Genomic DNA, 11,037 nt, shown 5'->3' on the forward strand with positions numbered 1-11,037 from the left:
ACCCAAGTACAAATCATTCTAAGCATATTCGAAAAATCAAGCCATAAAACTACAGGTTTGTTGTCTATTAACGTTACCATATGGGTAATCACTCGGCGTATACATAATTATGGTGTTTGCGGATGAAACATATTTTGAAATATCTAAGACCTGAAGAAGAGGCTTTGAAGTATCGTAGTTTTATATTAACTGTTATTTTTAAACAAAGACTATGTCCATCAAATTACTCACCTGTTACTTGAATTGGAATCAAAGGTTAAACATAATTAACACAAAGAAATCAAGTTAAGTAATCTGATAGTGACTATGTAGTCATATTTTAATTTTTTACAAAAGATATCTCAGCATTAAGAAAATTAGTACATTTAATTTCAAATCTTGCCTTAACGAATTGACCCGTACAGCTGGCAAATGTCTAGTAGGCTGCGTTCAGCAGTGACCTCATGCCTTATACAAAATATTCTGTTGTATAACAATACATTCATATGGTTTTGGTTTAAATTCAGAGATGTTTGAAACACTATGGTTTAATGAAATTTGAAAATTATTAGAAAATGTATTTTTAAATGATGTTGCCTTAGAAAGAATCGTTAAATTAAAAGTATTGAAATCCAGAAATAATGTAACAAACTGAGTAAAGGCATAAAAAGTAGATACATATGATCATTATTCAATACTGAAAATGTTATTGAATGATGAAATGATTTTGGTTCTAACAAATTAAGGATATTAATCATTACTCCAAAGAGTCCTAGCACAGGTTTATAATATTAACAGTTATATTTTATTTAATTAGAATAAAATACAATTTAATTATCAATAGTTATTTGGTCTGTATTCTCTGAATTTTGATTCTCAGTCAAAACAAACAAAAGGTGGTTGAGTTGCGCTATGGACTTAGCCGTAGACCAAGATGTTCCTCAATTGGCAAATAAATGTACATTAAAATAACTGTGGCCTGATTATCTTAGCGTATACGGTACAGTGGTTGGACAATCCTCTCTCTCTCTCTCTCTCTCTCTCTCTCTCTCTCTCTCTCTCTCTCTCTCTCCTCTCTCTCTCTCTCTCTCTCTCTCTCTCTCTCTCTCTCTCTCTCTCTCTCTCTCTCTCTCTCTCTCCCCCTCCCTCCATCCCTCCCTCCCTCCCTCCATCCATCCCTCCCTCCTTTCCTCCCACCTTACCTCCCACTCGAGGCAGTGTGTGATTCCAGGTTGATCCTACATCTCAAAACCTCCTTAGGTCCCCATCACAGATTTACTTTTGCAAATTAATTCCTTTGTACACCATGATCGCCTGATACCAGTGGCATTTGTTAACTTATAGCTGTATTGTCAACTGAACATGGACACCAATTGAATTCATAAGAGTTTTCCAGATAATGCGAAGTCAGCCAAGTAGTGCAGCTTGTATGAAAGGAGAAAACATTTAAGGTGAGTTGCCATACATTCCTACAAGTCTCTTTATCCTTAGCCCTTGTGTCTCTTTAAAATTTTTATTCCTTTAACTACGTAACTAGCACATAGTTTATTTGCTCTCTAAAGAAAAAATATTTTTACCCTTTGAATGTTACAAAAGTCTTTAAGTTATTTGTATAAATAACTACTTATTAAAAAATTACATACTTTAATGGTACTCGTCTGTAACGGTTGTTGGACTAGAATCATAAATAATTACAGCTATAAAAAACGCTACTAATGTATACAACAGATCTCAGAAACTTGCTACATCTCAGAAACCCTCGTTAAAAGAAATTCTTTGAACAACTGTTTTATTGTACTTTTACACCCAAGAATTAAAGTAAACCCCATGGTGAGATTGTTTAAACTAAAGTTTTATACTCTAAAGAGAAAACGTTGACCAAGTCAAAGTATTTAATATTTTTTAAACATGTCAGATTTGCTAGGTAAACTGTTTTATTTTACAACGTAAACCATACAGTTAGCTGTTATTCTACTTCAGTAATAGACACTGTGAAATACACATGAAGAAAAAACATTAACTTCAGCTTTTTACGACTGCTATAGTATGTTTAATGACTAGATACAAACCCTAGTTATAAATATGAAGTAACGTATCAGATATTTCTGAATAGGGCAAAAAAAGTAGTTTATCAGTGGATATTACATTGGCCAAAGGCGTGATAACGTTGCGCAGACGATTGGGAATCCAAAACCTACACGTTTTGTTTCATAGAAAAAAGTAATATTTAATTTAATTTAATATTGACTATAGAGATCATAAAGATTTTTCTTCTAAAAACTAAGGTTAAATCAAATTCATATTACTACTAAATTTAGAGTATTATATACTTTTATGGATGGATTGATCAATCGATTTATGGTTTTGAAAATATACTGTCAAAATCACAATCTAATCACAATATAAACACTTAAGATAAACTCCGCACACGGTTTACAATTGGTGTACAACAGCTAACAATGAATAGCCTCCTTGAATATTGGAATTCTGACGCGACTCGCTCTCTTTATGTTTTCATAAACTTCTTGGAAAGCCTCAACAAATCTTCACCGAAAATTATATTAGTCTGACTGCTTTTAAAATTATACTTTGTCGTGATTGTTTAATTTAATCATGCCATCTAACAAAGGCTTGGGATTACGTAAGATATTTGAAGGGAACCGTATCCAAGGATACTGAGCTTTCCACATCAACCAAGTGATAGAAATGCGATTCAATTGAATTGAATTAAATCTGTCAATCTGTGTGAGTAAAACAGTTGATTATTCAGTTTTGTTGTGCAAGTTAATACAAATCAGTTACCAATTAATAATGAAAGACTTAAGATAATTAAAATTAAAATAACTCAAACCAAAATAGCATAATCATATCCAATCAGAAATATTAAAAAATAACATTCTTCTTTATACTTTAGTCGAAAACTCTAGATTATATCATCCCCTAAGTACTTGTTGATGTTTTTAATGTCATACGAAGCTACAAAACTATATTGTGAAAATTGCCTACAGCTTTCAGCTGTACAGCTACAGCTAACAGCTTTCTATGAGAGGCCCGCTCTCTTATGTGTCTTCAAAAGTCTGGATAGACTTTTTACAACATTCCGTCAAATTAAAGTGTATAGAAATCTCCAAAAATCTATAATTATAATTTATGGTAATTCTTTAATTCCTTCAAGTAATCCAACATCAGGAGTTATAGGTTTACGTAAACAATTTGAAATAAAGTGCCATCTGTCTGCAAGAAGACTGAGCATTCCACCTCAACATGGGATAGAAATGCAATGTTTGTAATTTAATCGAAAATTTATTAAATTCAATTTTGTTAAAAACTAGTGCCATTGAGAGAAAGGTAGTTTTTTTAAACTGATAAAGGTCAATTGGTATTCAAGATAACAAGTTTATACTGAGCAGGGAAACTCGGACTTGTTACCGGTGATTTGTGCCCCTTATCCTGGCTTAGTCAATACTTTAACTGTTCGAAAAACTTCGTCTGTCACCTCTTTTTTGTTGATTCCGTTCATCAAACCAATACAGCAGCGAAAGATTCATCTTTTTCAACACAATCTAAGTATAAAAAGTAGTGTAACGTATATCGATTTATTGAACGATTTTATCGTTTTGAAAATATTTGTTATAACTTTGGTTATTTTTCTGTGTAAACAGTTTTAGATATATTTGTTGTAATGTGAGGGTTGAGTGTCCAAAACAAAACTAGAAACTATAGCAGTATAAATGTTGTAAAAATAAAAAATGAAGATTGTTAATTTGCATATATTTTTACTCTAAAATGTAAAATTAAATTACTTACGTATACATTAGCCTATAGGGATTTAACATGTAAGTACCAATGTTATGAATTATTGCTTTTAGTATACTCGTAATTTATTTAGTGTTCCATTAGGTATTGATTTCAGAATTGATACAATTTATTAGTATTATGAGTGACAGTATAACTCATTGCCTGCTTTGATTTACACTAGAAATTCTATTTAATAAAATACTAAATTACTACCTATAATTTAAACATTGAAAGTATATGATACCCTTATTTAATTTAAAAATATTATACCATTCATCAAACCGATTTATAAGCGAAAGTTCTATGTTTTAAAACATAGTCGAGATTTTAAAAACTAAAGTATGTGAATATATTGTACAACATGTGAAGTCCGCATTTTTAACTGTCTTTTAAAAATTGTATATGTTAATTTCTAAAATTAAGTAACGCCTAACTCACCCTCTATTTTAGTGACATAAAGCGCGTTACTAAATAAAAGCTAACTAACCTCTGCCGGAGCCTCTAGTTTCTTTTTATTAGTGGAGAACGTAATTTGCGAAAGGAAAGTATACATGTATCTTTTAACAAGTGTATATGGAAGGCACATAACTTATTTGAACGTAATAATGTAGTTTTTACTATGTAAATGTTGTAGCGCCCTTTTGATGGTTGTTTGTAGCCCATTTGGCTGTATTTTAACGTAAAAATTGATAATGTATTACAGTGTGAGGTTGAAAACGTAGAGTAATATTACATTTATATTATATAAAATGAAAAATGTAAATACAATTTGGACATTCTTTGTCTTTCTTTCCTTTTTTATAACATGATACAAAATCAACTAAACTTTAAAAATGTATAAAAGAATATATTTAATAGCAAATGTATGTCTCTCAGTGCTCGACTTCCTGGGACGCTCCTAACCTTAATTAGAAGTTAAAATATGAGAGAAAGGACTAAATTACTATACACTGTTACGATTATTTAAAATAATCAAATGATTTATAAATTAAGTGGAGCTTTTTATAAGATAAACAGATATAGTTATGCAATTTTTGTTGATAAACGTGGTAAATTTGTGGAATGAAACAGTTACTGAATTGAATTCAATAACTGCTTTTCAAAATATATCATTCAGCTTCTTTCTGCTTTAGCATTCCTATTGGATTTGTCCTAATTCCATTATTTTTGAACTTACTTTACTTACACATACGCAAAACAGTAATACCCTTGCCTATAAGAAAGTTTTAGAATAAATTATAAGAATTTATTAAGTACAGTAAATAAAGAAATGTCACAACTTACTTTTCCATGTGAAGGTACACGAGTTGGCTTAAAGCAGACTCAGTTAGCGTTAATCTTTAGTGCGCTGGGAACCTGAGGGAGAATTGACTCTTCAATATTTAACTTCCCTCAGATAAAGCCTTGTAGCAATGTATGCATGCATAGGAAAGCCGATCAAAATTCTATATCTTATCTAAAGTATCTATATCTTAAAAAATAAAAATTTAGGAGGTTGAATTTTTGGAAAAGTTAGACGAGACGGTAATTTGGATATTCAGGAGCGTAGAGATTCTGATTTGTAGAGGCATGGAATATTTTTATGTAGACATACATTTACCTGGATATAAAAATAGTATACTTTCGGTTTTATAATAACTATTGGATTAAAAATTATATTTATATCTTATAATACGAGTTCATAACTATTTATCTCGGCAATTTTTATATAGCAATTATTACTTTCTTGTCTCTTGTTAGTAGAGAACAAAGCAAATAAAAATAAACCAGATAAACCAGTTGTTTTCTTAATTTATACATAATTTGTTACAGATTAATTTTAGCATTTTAGAAAGCATTAAAATTGTATTTAAAATCATTTTCACGTTGGATACAATTGCTTTAAATATCGTATTTAGCTTTAATTCCTGAATGCTGAACGATTTATTACATCTGAGCAAACTTTGGATGAAAAATGACTACACGTAGCTCTTGTACTGGAAAGTAGCCTACTAAGTCATACAATTTGACTTCTTCAAGTTGTATATATTTTTAGTTTACGTGTTTCAGTTATAATTAGTCGCAGTTTTATAATTTAAGAACTTACAAATTAACGAAAAATGCTGTAAGTTATGAAATAACTTACTTCTGTTGGGAATAATTTTATTTTGCCGTCAATGCTTGTGCGATATTTCAACGAGTATTTTCTTGGAGCTAAGTTTTTATTAAAAAATTTGTAACTGTAAAAAATAAAAAGCCGTAATAAAGCTTTAATTTAAAAGGTAAAAGTAAGAGTATTTTTGTAGCAACTTGTATTAATTTTGCAGAATTTGCTGATTTTTATATGGACGTATTATGATTCGTATAACAATGTAGGACTTGTACCTGAGAACTTTCTTATTCTATTTATTTATGCAAATAATTTATATGTGGTTTTTATATTACATTACTGTGTTTCTAAAATTAACTATGCGATATTTTAAATAATTGTTAAAGAAAGATATATTTAATTTAAAAAAGAGACAAGTACTTATAGCACTAAACTGTTTATTTCTCATATTGTTAGTTTAGGACCATTATCGACTATTGCCACGTATCGTTAACCTGAAACTCTTAAATATATTTTTAGTAATTAGGTACATATATGGTATCACATATTAATTATCACAACATCTGTTGTGGTTCTTCATTTAACTGTCCTTATTTTAAAAGATGATAAGATAAATCAGAAACTCTATCGTTATGTGCTACAGTAAAAAATGACCTATCATTGAACCTTACAAGAACAGAAAATAGGTCATCGTAATGTGATTAAAAAAAGAAAATGTGCCATTATTAAATGGTACAACAACAAAGAATTTGCTATGATTATGTGCTACTACAATAGAAAAACGTATAAACTTTTAATGAACTCATATCTGCACTGTTTTTTAGGAATGCAATCATAATACATAAGGTATATTAATCCAATAAATAACTCATTTCGATGAAGGAAAATTGGCAATAAACTTTTAAGTAAATATATAAACATTTATTATGAACCCAAGTACAAATCATTCTAAGCATATTCGAAAAATCAAGCCATAAAACTACAGGTTTGTTGTCTATTAACGTTACCATATGGGTAATCACTCGGCGTATACATAATTATGGTGTTTGCGGATGAAACATATTTTGAAATATCTAAGACCTGAAGAAGAGGCTTTGAAGTATCGTAGTTTTATATTAACTGTTATTTTTAAACAAAGACTATGTCCATCAAATTACTCACCTGTTACTTGAATTGGAATCAAAGGTTAAACATAATTAACACAAAGAAATCAAGTTAAGTAATCTGATAGTGACTATGTAGTCATATTTTAATTTTTTACAAAAGATATCTCAGCATTAAGAAAATTAGTACATTTAATTTCAAATCTTGCCTTAACGAATTGACCCGTACAGCTGGCAAATGTCTAGTAGGCTGCGTTCAGCAGTGACCTCATGCCTTATACAAAATATTCTGTTGTATAACAATACATTCATATGGTTTTGGTTTAAATTCAGAGATGTTTGAAACACTATGGTTTAATGAAATTTGAAAATTATTAGAAAATGTATTTTTAAATGATGTTGCCTTAGAAAGAATCGTTAAATTAAAAGTATTGAAATCCAGAAATAATGTAACAAACTGAGTAAAGGCATAAAAAGTAGATACATATGATCATTATTCAATACTGAAAATGTTATTGAATGATGAAATGATTTTGGTTCTAACAAATTAAGGATATTAATCATTACTCCAAAGAGTCCTAGCACAGGTTTATAATATTAACAGTTATATTTTATTTAATTAGAATAAAATACAATTTAATTATCAATAGTTATTTGGTCTGTATTCTCTGAATTTTGATTCTCAGTCAAAACAAACAAAAGGTGGTTGAGTTGCGCTATGGACTTAGCCGTAGACCAAGATGTTCCTCAATTGGCAAATAAATGTACATTAAAATAACTGTGGCCTGATTATCTTAGCGTATACGGTACAGTGGTTGGACAATCCTCTCTCTCTCTCTCTCTCTCTCTCTCTCTCTCTCTCTCTCTCTCTCTCTCTCTCTCTCTCTCTCTCTCTCTCTCCCCCTCCCTCCATCCCTCCCTCCCTCCCTCCATCCATCCCTCCCTCCTTTCCTCCCACCTTACCTCCCACTCGAGGCAGTGTGTGATTCCAGGTTGATCCTACATCTCAAAACCTCCTTAGGTCCCCATCACAGATTTACTTTTGCAAATTAATTCCTTTGTACACCATGATCGCCTGATACCAGTGGCATTTGTTAACTTATAGCTGTATTGTCAACTGAACATGGACACCAATTGAATTCATAAGAGTTTTCCAGATAATGCGAAGTCAGCCAAGTAGTGCAGCTTGTATGAAAGGAGAAAACATTTAAGGTGAGTTGCCATACATTCCTACAAGTCTCTTTATCCTTAGCCCTTGTGTCTCTTTAAAATTTTTATTCCTTTAACTACGTAACTAGCACATAGTTTATTTGCTCTCTAAAGAAAAAATATTTTTACCCTTTGAATGTTACAAAAGTCTTTAAGTTATTTGTATAAATAACTACTTATTAAAAAATTACATACTTTATTGGTACTCGTCTGTAACGGTTGTTGGACTAGAATCATAAATAATTACAGCTATAAAAAACGCTAATAATGTATACAACAGATCTCAGAAACTTGCTACATCTCAGAAACTCTCGTTAAAAGAAATTCTTTGAACAACTGTTTTATTGTACTTTTACACCCAAGAATTAAAGTAAACCCCATGGTGAGATTGTTTAAACTAAAGTTTTATACTCTAAAGAGAAAACGTTGACCAAGTCATAGTATTTAATATTTTTTAAACATGTCAGATTTGCTAGGTAAACTGTTTTATTTGACAACGTAAACCATACAGTTAGCTGTTATTCTACTTCAGTAATACACACTGTAAAATACACATGAAGAAAAAACATTAACTTCAGCTTTTTACGACTGATGTAGTATGTTTAATTACTAGATACAAACCCTAGTTATAAATATGAAGTAACGTATCATATATTTCTGACTAGGGCAAAAAAATTAGTTAATCAGTGGATATTACATTGGCCAAAGGCGTGATAACGTTGCGCAGACGATTGGGAATCCAAAACCTACACGTTTTGTTTCATAGAAAAAAGTAATATTTAATTTGATTAAATATTGAGTATAGAGATCATAAAGATTTTTCTTCTAAAAACTAAGGTTAAATCAAATTCATATTACTATTAAATTTAGAGTATTATATACTTTTATGGATGGATTGATCAATCGATTTATGGTTTTGAAAATATACTGTCAAAATCACAATCTAATCACAATATAAACACTTAAGATAAACTCCGCACACGGTTTACAATTGGTGTACAACAGCTAACAATGAATAGCCTCCTTGAATATTGGAATTCTGACGCGACTCGCTCTCTTTATATTTTCATAAACTTCTTGGAAGCCTCAATAAATCTTCACCGAAAATTATAGAAGTCTGAATGCTTTTAAAATTATACTTTGTCGTGATTGTTTAATTTAATCATGCCATCTAACAAAGGCTTGGGATTACTTACTATATTTGAAGGGAACCGTATCCAAGGATACTGAGCTTTCCACATCAACCAAGTGATGGAAATGCGATTCAATTGAATTGAATTAAATCTGTGAAACTGTGTAAGTAAAACAGTTGATTATTCAGTTTTGTTGTGCATGTTAATACAAATCAGTACCCAGTTAATAGTGAAAGACTTAAGATAATTAAAATTAAAATAACTCAAACCAAAATAGCATAATCATATCCAATCAGAAATACTAAAAGATAACATCCTTGTTTGTACTTTAGTCGAAAACTCTAGATTATATCATCCCCTAAGTACTTGTTGATGTTTTTAATGTCATACGAAGCTACAAAACTATATTGTGAAAATTGCCTACAGCTTTCAGCTGTACAGCTACAGCTAACAGCTTTCTATGAGAGGCCCGCTCTCTTATGTGTCTTCAAAAGTCTGGATAGACTTTTTACAACATTCCGTCAACTTAAAGTGTACAGAAATCTCCAAAAATCTATAATTATAATTTTTGGTGATTATTTAATTCCTTCAAGTAATCTAACATCAGGAGTTCTAGGTTTACGTAAAACATTTGAAATAAAGTGCCATCTGTCTGCAAGAAGACTGAGCATTCCACCTCAACATGGGATAGAAATGCAATGTCTGTAATTTAATCGAAAATTTATTAAATTCAATTTTCTTAAAAACTAGTGCCATTGAGAGAAAGGTAGTTTTTTTAAACTGATAAAGGTCAATTGGTATTCACGATAACAAGTTTATACTGAGCAGAGAAACTCGGACTTGTTACCGGTGATTTGTGCCTTATCCTGGCCGAGTCAATACTTCAACAGTTCGAGAACCTTCGTCTGTAACCTCTCTTTTGTTGATTCCGTTCATCAAACCAATGCAGCAGCGAAAGATTCATCTTTTGCAACACAGTATAAGTATAAAAAGTAGTGTAACGTATATCGATTTATTGAATGAATTTATCGTTTTGAAAGTATTTGTTATAACTTTGGTTATTTTTATGTGTAAACAGTAATAGATATATTTGACAACTTGATAGCATTAAAGTTATGTGGTTACCTATATCGTCGTCTTATGACCTAACCTTTTTAAAATTCGTGTCTTAATTATTAACAGATGCCTAACTCACTCTCTATTAAAGTGAAATGGAGAGCATCATTAAATAATACGTAAGGAACATCTCTCATATCCTTTATTTTGTTGTTATTAGTAGAGAATGTAGTTTGAAAAAGAAAACTGTACTTATATTTTGTAACAATGTGTATATGAAGTCACGTTGCTTATTTGTAACTAATAGTGAAGTTTTTACTGTGTAAATATTGTATCGTCCTGATCGAAGACTGATTGTAGAACGTTTGCTGTATTCTATCGTAAAAATTTATAACATATTATAGTATTAAATTGAAAATGAAATTTAATATTAAATTAAATCATATTAAAAATCCATAAACGTCTGATATTCATCTTATTAACTTTTTATAATATGACGTAAAGTAAAATGAAGTAATCTTACAAAAAAATTAATAAATAATTATTTAAGAGCTAAAATATGTCACTCAGTGCACGAGTTTATGGAACGCACGCATTAGGTACAAGAAGCTGACAGGTGAGAGAATCTAAAACTAAAGCGACTCGAATGAATTTAATGCTATTTAAATTT

The sequence above is a fragment of the Homalodisca vitripennis genome, chromosome 7 (genome assembly GCF_021130785.1).
Source record: "Homalodisca vitripennis isolate AUS2020 chromosome 7, UT_GWSS_2.1, whole genome shotgun sequence".
Classification (NCBI taxonomy): Eukaryota; Metazoa; Arthropoda; class Insecta; order Hemiptera; family Cicadellidae; genus Homalodisca; species Homalodisca vitripennis.